Source organism: Schistocerca americana, chromosome 4, assembly GCF_021461395.2.
Source record: "Schistocerca americana isolate TAMUIC-IGC-003095 chromosome 4, iqSchAmer2.1, whole genome shotgun sequence".
Classification (NCBI taxonomy): Eukaryota; Metazoa; Arthropoda; class Insecta; order Orthoptera; family Acrididae; genus Schistocerca; species Schistocerca americana.
In genome coordinates this window covers 519,140,442-519,148,806 of record NC_060122.1, presented here as the reverse complement: position 1 = coordinate 519,148,806, position 8,365 = coordinate 519,140,442, and the positions used below count along the sequence as shown (strand labels likewise).

Genomic DNA, 8,365 nt, shown 5'->3' with positions numbered 1-8,365 from the left:
GTGAGTTACACTTTGCAACCGGAATAAATTAGTAATTGGTTCCTTTTACGCATCCTCCGTCTCAGTTGCTAAACAGCTCGAAGAAAACTTGAGTCAGTCCAGATAGGTACAGGGTGACAATTATTGATCTATATGAAATAAAATCCTCATAACTTCTGAACAGTTTGAATTAGGAAGTTCAAACTGCACGGTTGGCCGCGGGTCATGATGGGAATTATTAGTTTGGTTCAGCGACGAATCCCACTCTCATTTGGATGGGTCCGTCAATAAACAAAACTGGCGCATTTGGGGGACTGAGAATACGAATTTCGCAATCGAGAAGTCTTTTCACCCTCAACGGATGACTGTGTCGTGTGCATTGTCCTGTCACGGAATAATCGGTGCGATATTCCTTGATGGCACAATGACCACCGGACGGTACGTGAAGATTTTGGAAGATAATTTCGTCCCCTTTTATCCAAAGTGGCCCTGATTTGGACATGACGTGGTTCTTGCAAGACGGAGCTCGAACCCATCGAAGCAGCAGAGTGTTTGATGTCCTGGAGGAACACTTTGGGGACTGATTCTGGCTCTGGGGTACCCAGAGGCCACTGGAGTGGGACTCGACTGGCCGCTGTATTCTCCGGATCCGAACACGTGCGACTCCTTTTTGTGAGGCTATATTAGAGACAAGGTGTACGGCAATAGCCCCAAAACCATTGCTGAACTGAAGAAAAAAAAACCTTTCAGGAGATCATCGATAGCGTCAATGCACCGACACTTCAGCGTGTGATCCAGAATTTCGCTATTCGCTTGCGCCACATCATCGCCAATGATGGCAGGGATATCAAACATGTCATAACCTAAATCCGATTACCTGTAGTGACGTTTACATGCTGAATGAAGTGTGTACGCGTCGTAGTTTGTAACTAATTTACGTTTTTTTCATATAGTTTAATAATTATCACCCCGTACCTCACTTATACAGAAAATTGGTGGTCATTTCAATCTACCCACGATATGTTAGCGAAAATAAATGTTTTAAGTCAGAAGTAAGCATAAAACGCCGTCCAAAATCGTTCGGAATGCGCTCTCAGAAAATTATTGTGATATTTAGTTCAGGAGCCCAGTCAAAGTGTAGATGTTTGCGAAAACATACTTCATCTCTTAGCAACAAACAATCCTGAAAAAAGGGAGCATCACGACGTATACAGAGATCAATGACCACATCTTTGTTGTAGCGAGACTGGATATCGTAACACTCAAACCTACCAAAAATAAAAGCAAAATACTCTATTTAAAAAAAGCAGATAAAAATTCGCTTGAGGCCTTCGTAAAAAACAGTCTCCACAACTTCTGATCTGAATATATAGGCGTATTCCAGTGTGGTTTAAATTCGAAGAAATAATACCGACGGCTACTGTCAGTCATATACCAAATAAATTAATAAGAAATAGTACTCCCCTATGATACACAAAACAGGTCACAACACTGCTGCAACGAAAAAAGCATGTCAGACTTAAAATATGAAAAATCGTCAAGATTAGTGAATTTTTACGGAAGCTAGAAATGTAGCGCAAAATTCAATGCGAGATGCTTTTAATAGTTTTTACAACGAAACTCTGTCTCGAAATCTGAGAGAAATACGAAGAGATTCTGATCGTATTTACACCAGCGAGAAGAAACAGTGAATTCCTTGACCGTGCGATAACCACGGTGATGTTACTGATGATTGTGCCACCAAAGTAGAGTTACTAAATATGGTTTTCCGAAATTCCTTCGCCAAAGAAGACGAAGCAAATATTCCTGAATCCGAATCAAGATCAACTGTTAACATGAGTAACTCAGAGCTCGATATCCCTGGTGTAGTAAAGCAGCTTAAATTAATTAATTAACGGAAGGCCTCTGGTCTTGATTTATACCAGTCAGGTTCCTATCATAGTATGCTGATACAATCGGTTCATACTTAGCAATCATATACAGCCGATCGCTTGTTGGAAGATACGTACCTCTAAAGACTGGAAAGATGCACAAGTCACCCAAGAAAAGAAATAACAGTAATCCGCTGAATTACAGGCACATATCGCTAAAGTCCATTTGCATTAGGATGTTGGAATGTATACTGTATTCGAACATAATCAGTTATCTCAAAGAAAACGATGTATTGACAAACAGCGAAAACGGATTCAGAAAATAACGTTCTTGCGAAACACAATTAGCTCTTGATTCTCACGAAGTAATGGGCGTATTGACAGGGGTCGTACAACTGATTCCACATTTTTAGATTTCCATGAAGTTTTTGACACTTACCTCAGAAGTGACTTCTAATCAAATTGCGTGCCTGTTGCCTATCGTCTCAGGTGCGCGACTGAATTCGTGATGTCTTGTCAGAAAGGTCACAGTTGTGTGAGTGCATTTGTGATTTCCTGTCAGAAAGGTGACAGCCCATAGTAACTGATGGGAGGTCATCGAGTAAAACAGAAGTAATATCTGGCGTTCTACAAGGAAGTGTTATAGGTATTCTGCTATTCCTGATCTACATAAACGATTTAGGAGAGAACCTGGGTAGCGCTCTTATATTGTTTGCAGATAATGCTGTCATTTGCGTCTTATAAAGTCATCAGATAATCAGAACAAATCGTAAAACGATCTAGATAAGATATCTGTATGGTGCGAAAAGTAGCAGTCGCGTAACTAATGAAAAGTGTTAAGCCATGCACATGAATACTGAAAGCATCCGCAAAATTTTGGTTACATGGCAAATCACACAAATCTAAGGGCTGTAAATTCAACTAAAGGCTAAGGATTACAGTTAGGAATAATCTAAGCTGGAACCATCGCTTAGATGAAGTTGAGGGTAAAGTAAAACAAAGACTACGATTTGTTGGCAGAACATGAGAAAATCCAACAGGTCTATTAAAGAGACTACCTACACTACGTTTGCAGATCCTCTTCTGGAGACTGCTGTGCGGTAAGGGATCTGCATCAGATAGGATTGACGGAGTACATCGAAAAAGTTTAAACAAGGGCAGCTTGTTTTGTACTGTCGTGAAATAGTGGTGAAAGCGCCACGGATATGACACGTGAATTGGGGCGACAATTATAAAACAAAAGCGTTTTTCGTTGAGGTAGGATCTTATCATGAACTTTCAATCACCAACTTTCTCCTCAGAGTGTGAAAATATGATGTTGGCGCCCACCTATGTAGGGAGAAACGGTCATCATAATAAAATAAGAGAAATCAGAGCTCACACCGAAGGATTGAAGTGTCCGTTTTTCCCGCGCGCAATCTGAGAATGGAAAGTTAGAGAAATAGCTTGAAAGGCAGGCGCTTAATTGTCAGTTACGGAGTAATCATGTAGACGTAGGTGTTTATTTTTCAGAAGATAGAACAGTAAGACGTCTTCTGGTCCTGAGGAACAATAAAGTAAACATGAAGCGGTCTGTAGTGCAAAATAAGAGAAAATCATCTTTCAGCAATGGAATCACTTCCCCTATTCACCACATTTGGCATACTTTGACTTTCGCGTATTAAACAATCCGGCAACACGACCTCGTATGTACTTTCAGGACAACTGACATACGTGATTTTCAGAGCGATGTATGTCAGATACGGCTAAGAAAAGGGCACAAAAAATATCCTCTAAGTATTCTGGAAAAACATTAAAACGTTTATCTAAAACAACTGGCCCGATGAGTTGATCATCAAAATTGCCACACCACACGTTCACTGAGAAATGTCGTTGAAAATTTGTTTCTACAGTAGAGTGCAGATTTTTATCTGCATACACGTGAGAGCTGAACATGCCATCGATGCCGTTGGGGGTAAATATTGACTCATCAGTGAACAGAATGCGTGGAACACAGCGTTCCGTACGGATGTCCCCACTTCAGCAACAAAGGAGCTGTCTACGAGAGCTGCAAAATGCATTGCAGTTGACGGTGGACTTTTTAAACGTGTTTTGCGAGGAAATATATGCAAGTAAACAAAACATTAAATCACAATGTTTGACTACTGTCTCCTGTGTTTATAGTATTCTCCGTTGTTTTCATTAGTTTCCTCGGAAACTGTTAAGAAGAGTAGAGATGTTCATATCACAGTTTTTGTTCAGAATCACTAATGCTGTATCTCCCCGCAAAACATTTACCTTTCTTTCTGGCTCACCTTGTATATTATTACGGTACTGCTAGGAGTTGATTCATCGGACATCCCGTACATTTAGAGCGAGACACCAACAGTGGCTTCATTATGTGTTCCCTCACGCTCAGCTCCGTTGACCTCTCGTGTTTTCCACAGGACATCCTGCGGCTAAGAAATTCGGTCGGGGCGTATAGGTCGGCGCGGCGTGCAGACAGCCACTGACTGACGGCTGGGCGGTCCCCCTTTTGTGCGGTCCGACAGCCGATCAGCAATCACGGCCCGCCTCCCGGAATCCTGCGCACCATCAGCTGCTTTGCATTTAAACAAGATATTTCTTCATCTACTACACATGTCGAATAGTAATTACATTCGAGGCGGAAATTTTTCATTTCGATGTTCTCGCTACGGCGCACACGACACGCAGTATTTGTTTACTGGACTGTGGTTATCTGATAGGGCCCGGCGGTTTTTCATGTTACGTCAGTCACCGACACGGCATATTACTGCGAATTTTTTTGTATTGTTTGTAAGTCAAACATTGTTACAGGGCTCAGTAGCGCTTTCTCTTTTGGAATTCCCATGCAACATAGCTCGCACAAAATTATGCTCCATCATTAAGCGATAATGATATAAACGAAGTACAGCTTGCTGCTTCGAAAAGGTGTGCAGCTGCGTGGCCAGAATTAGGTGCTGGTACAGCTTACATCTGTACAACTGTTTTGCGTGTATTACATCGTAAAGTTACGCAGACTAAGGAGGATTGTCTTCCATCTATACCTTTATTAGAAGAGAATATTTATAGAACACTGTATCTTCTTGTACTGTTCTCCTTTTTACCTAACGACTTGAGGGGTAAAACGAAATTTTCTGAGGGATAAAAACTAAATGATTCGATTCTGTTTCAGTCACGAAACTAAATTGGTTTCAACAGATCGTTACTATAATCATAATTTTCTAAGACTCTAAGAATAATTATATAAGTTATCAGTAATTACTTTTTCTCAATTAGAAGCATTAATGTGGTGGAGATTACAGGTTCCTCACATTGTCCACCGACTACACACTTAGTTGTGATTGGTCCCGCACATCGCTGATGATAAAGGTGAGACATATACCTAACAAACGCTAAATATCTCAAGAAAATGTCTTCTCCAATATGTAGAGAGTGCAGGCTGTAGTCCAGAAATTGCTTCATTACTCGCTTCGGAACAGATAAATGAATTAATTGACAGCACGACACAGCAGTAACTACATAGTGCTGTACACAGAATTATTATTATCATTATTGTTGTTGTTGTTACTATAGGTATTAGTGGCTCTGTTCCGACACAAAGCATTAACAGCCGCAAACCTTCCAGTTTCTGCCAGTACAGAAGTATGGTGCGCAGCAATCAAGTGATTTGCGAACAGTAAGTATAGTGTACACATTTTAACTTGGTTGGCTTTAAATGTGATTGCAGTGCGCACGTCAAGAAAGTGTCGCAATGGAGAGGAGGAATGCAGAGGAAGTAAGTAATGTTTCGTAACAAGTGTACACACTCTCTGTGGATAGTTGGCTTTCTTATCTGAGAATGAACTGAGACGCAACCAGAATCCCTTGGTCATTCATTTGAAAACACACACACACACACACACACACACACACACACACACACACACACAAACTAAATATCATTCATATTTCATCATTTTAGAAATAAAAGTGTTCCGAGAAAAGTCTTTTATTCTACAGTTTAGTTACATGTTGGTGGTATGTGGGGGAAGCAGGGCGAAACGGTCCTCAGGAGGGGGCAGAGCGGGGTTACTAGCTAATGTCTAATTGCACTCAGGGGTAATGGTATAAGGAAGGTTGGAAATCACTGATGTAGACAAATTATCCATCCCTTAGCGTCTCACGGAGTTGGTTCGGGCCGACAGACAGGCAGCAGGCTCTGTCACCCCTTGCCACGCGTTTTGTGTCAGCGTCTTCAATGAACTGCACACGCTTATAGGCGTTTGCTACATCACAAACGGTTCCCATATTGAGCAGCAGCCGTAATGTGAGTTAGTTGGATAGATGTTCTATCCACTGATACGTGTCTTTAGAGTTTTCACGCATTCGTGTGTATAGCACAAATAAGACATCGCAAGATACACACCGATTACACTCACTTACACCTAGCCACGAGGGGTAGCCACGTGGTCTGAGGCGTCTTGTCACGGTCAACGCGGCTCCCTCCGTCGGAGGTTCGAGTCCTCTCTCTGGCATGGGTGTGTGTGTTGTCCTTAGCGTAAGTTAGTTATATTAGTAGTGCGTAAGCTTAGGGACCGATGAACTCAGAAGTTGGTCCCAGAAGACCTTACCCCAAATCTTCAGTCACAGCCAACAGATTCACTCAAGACAGAATGCTCATTCACCATGGGAAGACGGACCGCAGTCGCGCGGAGGAAGAAAACTCTGTCCAGTTACGTGGCTGAATCAACTCCTCGAGCACTGCCACCCAATGATGCCATACTACTGTATACTAAAAGAACTAAACTAAACTCCTCCCGAACAGGCCATGAAGGCCCAACGGACCGACCGGCCACCGTGTCATCCTCAGACCATAGGCGTCACTGGATGACGATATGGAGGGGCATGTGGTCAGCAGACCGCTCTCCCGGCCGTATGTCAGTTTCCGAGACCGGAGCCGCTACTTCTCAATCAAGTAGCTCCTCAGTTTGCCTCACATGGGCTGAGTGCGCCCCGCATGCCAACAGCGCTCGGCAGACCGGATGGTGACCCATTCAAGTGCTAGCCCAGCCCAACAGCGCTTAACTTCGGTGATCTGACGGGAGCCGGTGTTACCACTGCGGCAAGGCCGTTGGCTATACCACTGTTTGCTGTTATGTCGAAACATCTTTGGATGGATAAAGAGAAGAAATGGTGTTTTGATCGAGACTGAAAATTCATCATGTTCACGGACTTTTGCGTACCCCGACCTTCAAAATTATGTGAGGCTGAGGGCCTCACTCCTTCTGCGCGCCACCCGCTCTTGTACGTAACTCTAGACATCCTTCATCTCGACGACGTTCAAAGACGCCCTCCCCTGACAGTGACGCAGAGCGTCGCGAGGTGGGGCCCGCCGGGTGCCCGGGCCGCCGGGGCTATCTCCGCCGTATATCTGTAAATTAGCTCCGCAGCCAGTCGAGGGTGAGCAACGATGATAAATGGCGCTATAAATTTGAGGGCGGCGCGCCGCTGCGCGCCTCCGCCGGACCCACCGCCGAGAATGAAAAAGGGCGCAGACGTACGCACGCTGGCACACGCGGCCACACGTGCGTTGCGCGCGGGAACATCGCGGCCCGACAATGGCGCAGATTGTGACCGGGCGATAGCCAGGCGTCGCTCCGACAATGCTCTACATCATTCCCCGGCAACTGGAAGGAGCGGCCGGGCAAAGAGGCGCATGAATATATTCATGGGTGGAGATGGGCCCGCTGTATGTAAATAACGTGTCAAAAGCTCTTATGAGTACATAACCTCTCCATTATTCCCCGGCGGGGCGCAGACGGAGAAACGCGGATAATGGGAGGCACACCAATCTGAATTCATAAGCACCGGTGATAGCGCAGCGTGGTGCCGGCACCTCGCCGGCGTCTGCAGCGTCTCTGCCACTGGCGTGCTGCCTCCTGCGGCGCAGAGGCCAAGGTGCTTTGTGAACCTGTGTTGACCTGTCACTCGCGTCCCAAAACTCAGCCATCTCTGAAGCTTATCTTCGTCCTCCGATTCTTCTCCCCTCACACTGCCCCCTTTCCCCTTCCTCGCGAATGGGTTCAACAGTTTGTGTGGCGGTGAGTAAGTGACTTCACTGGTTTAAAGTTCTGATGCCCTCCGCCACACACCGTTGGGTGGCTTGCGGAGCATAAATGTAGATGTAGAGAGCCTGGCAACTAATTTGGTGGTCAGCCAGAAAGCGAAGGGAAACATACTGACCTTAGTTTCCAGTCTGCACGGCCACATTTCGGTCCAGACCACTGAAAGAAAAGTGTCTGTTTCCCATTTCTTTGCAGGATCAGGACTATGACTTCAGTAAAAGTTTAAAGTTCAGTTATGTTCAGTTGAAAACAAGTTTTTCTAATCTAACAGCACCTTTAGCAGTTCAGAGGCAACCTCTACGGTAACTTCCTACCAGATTGTTTTTCGCCCTGACTAACATCACTCAATTGAAAGTTCGCAATAAATGTTCAAAAATTAATGCTCGCCATAAAAGTGGAAATAAATTC

General features: G+C 44.3%; 1 pseudogene; it reads right to left on the bottom strand.

Annotated features, from left to right (window-relative positions):
• Window positions 1–6,850: 6,850 nt before the first annotated feature.
• Window positions 6,851–6,968, bottom strand: LOC124614343 (annotated as a pseudogene).
• Window positions 6,969–8,365: the final 1,397 nt, after the last annotated feature.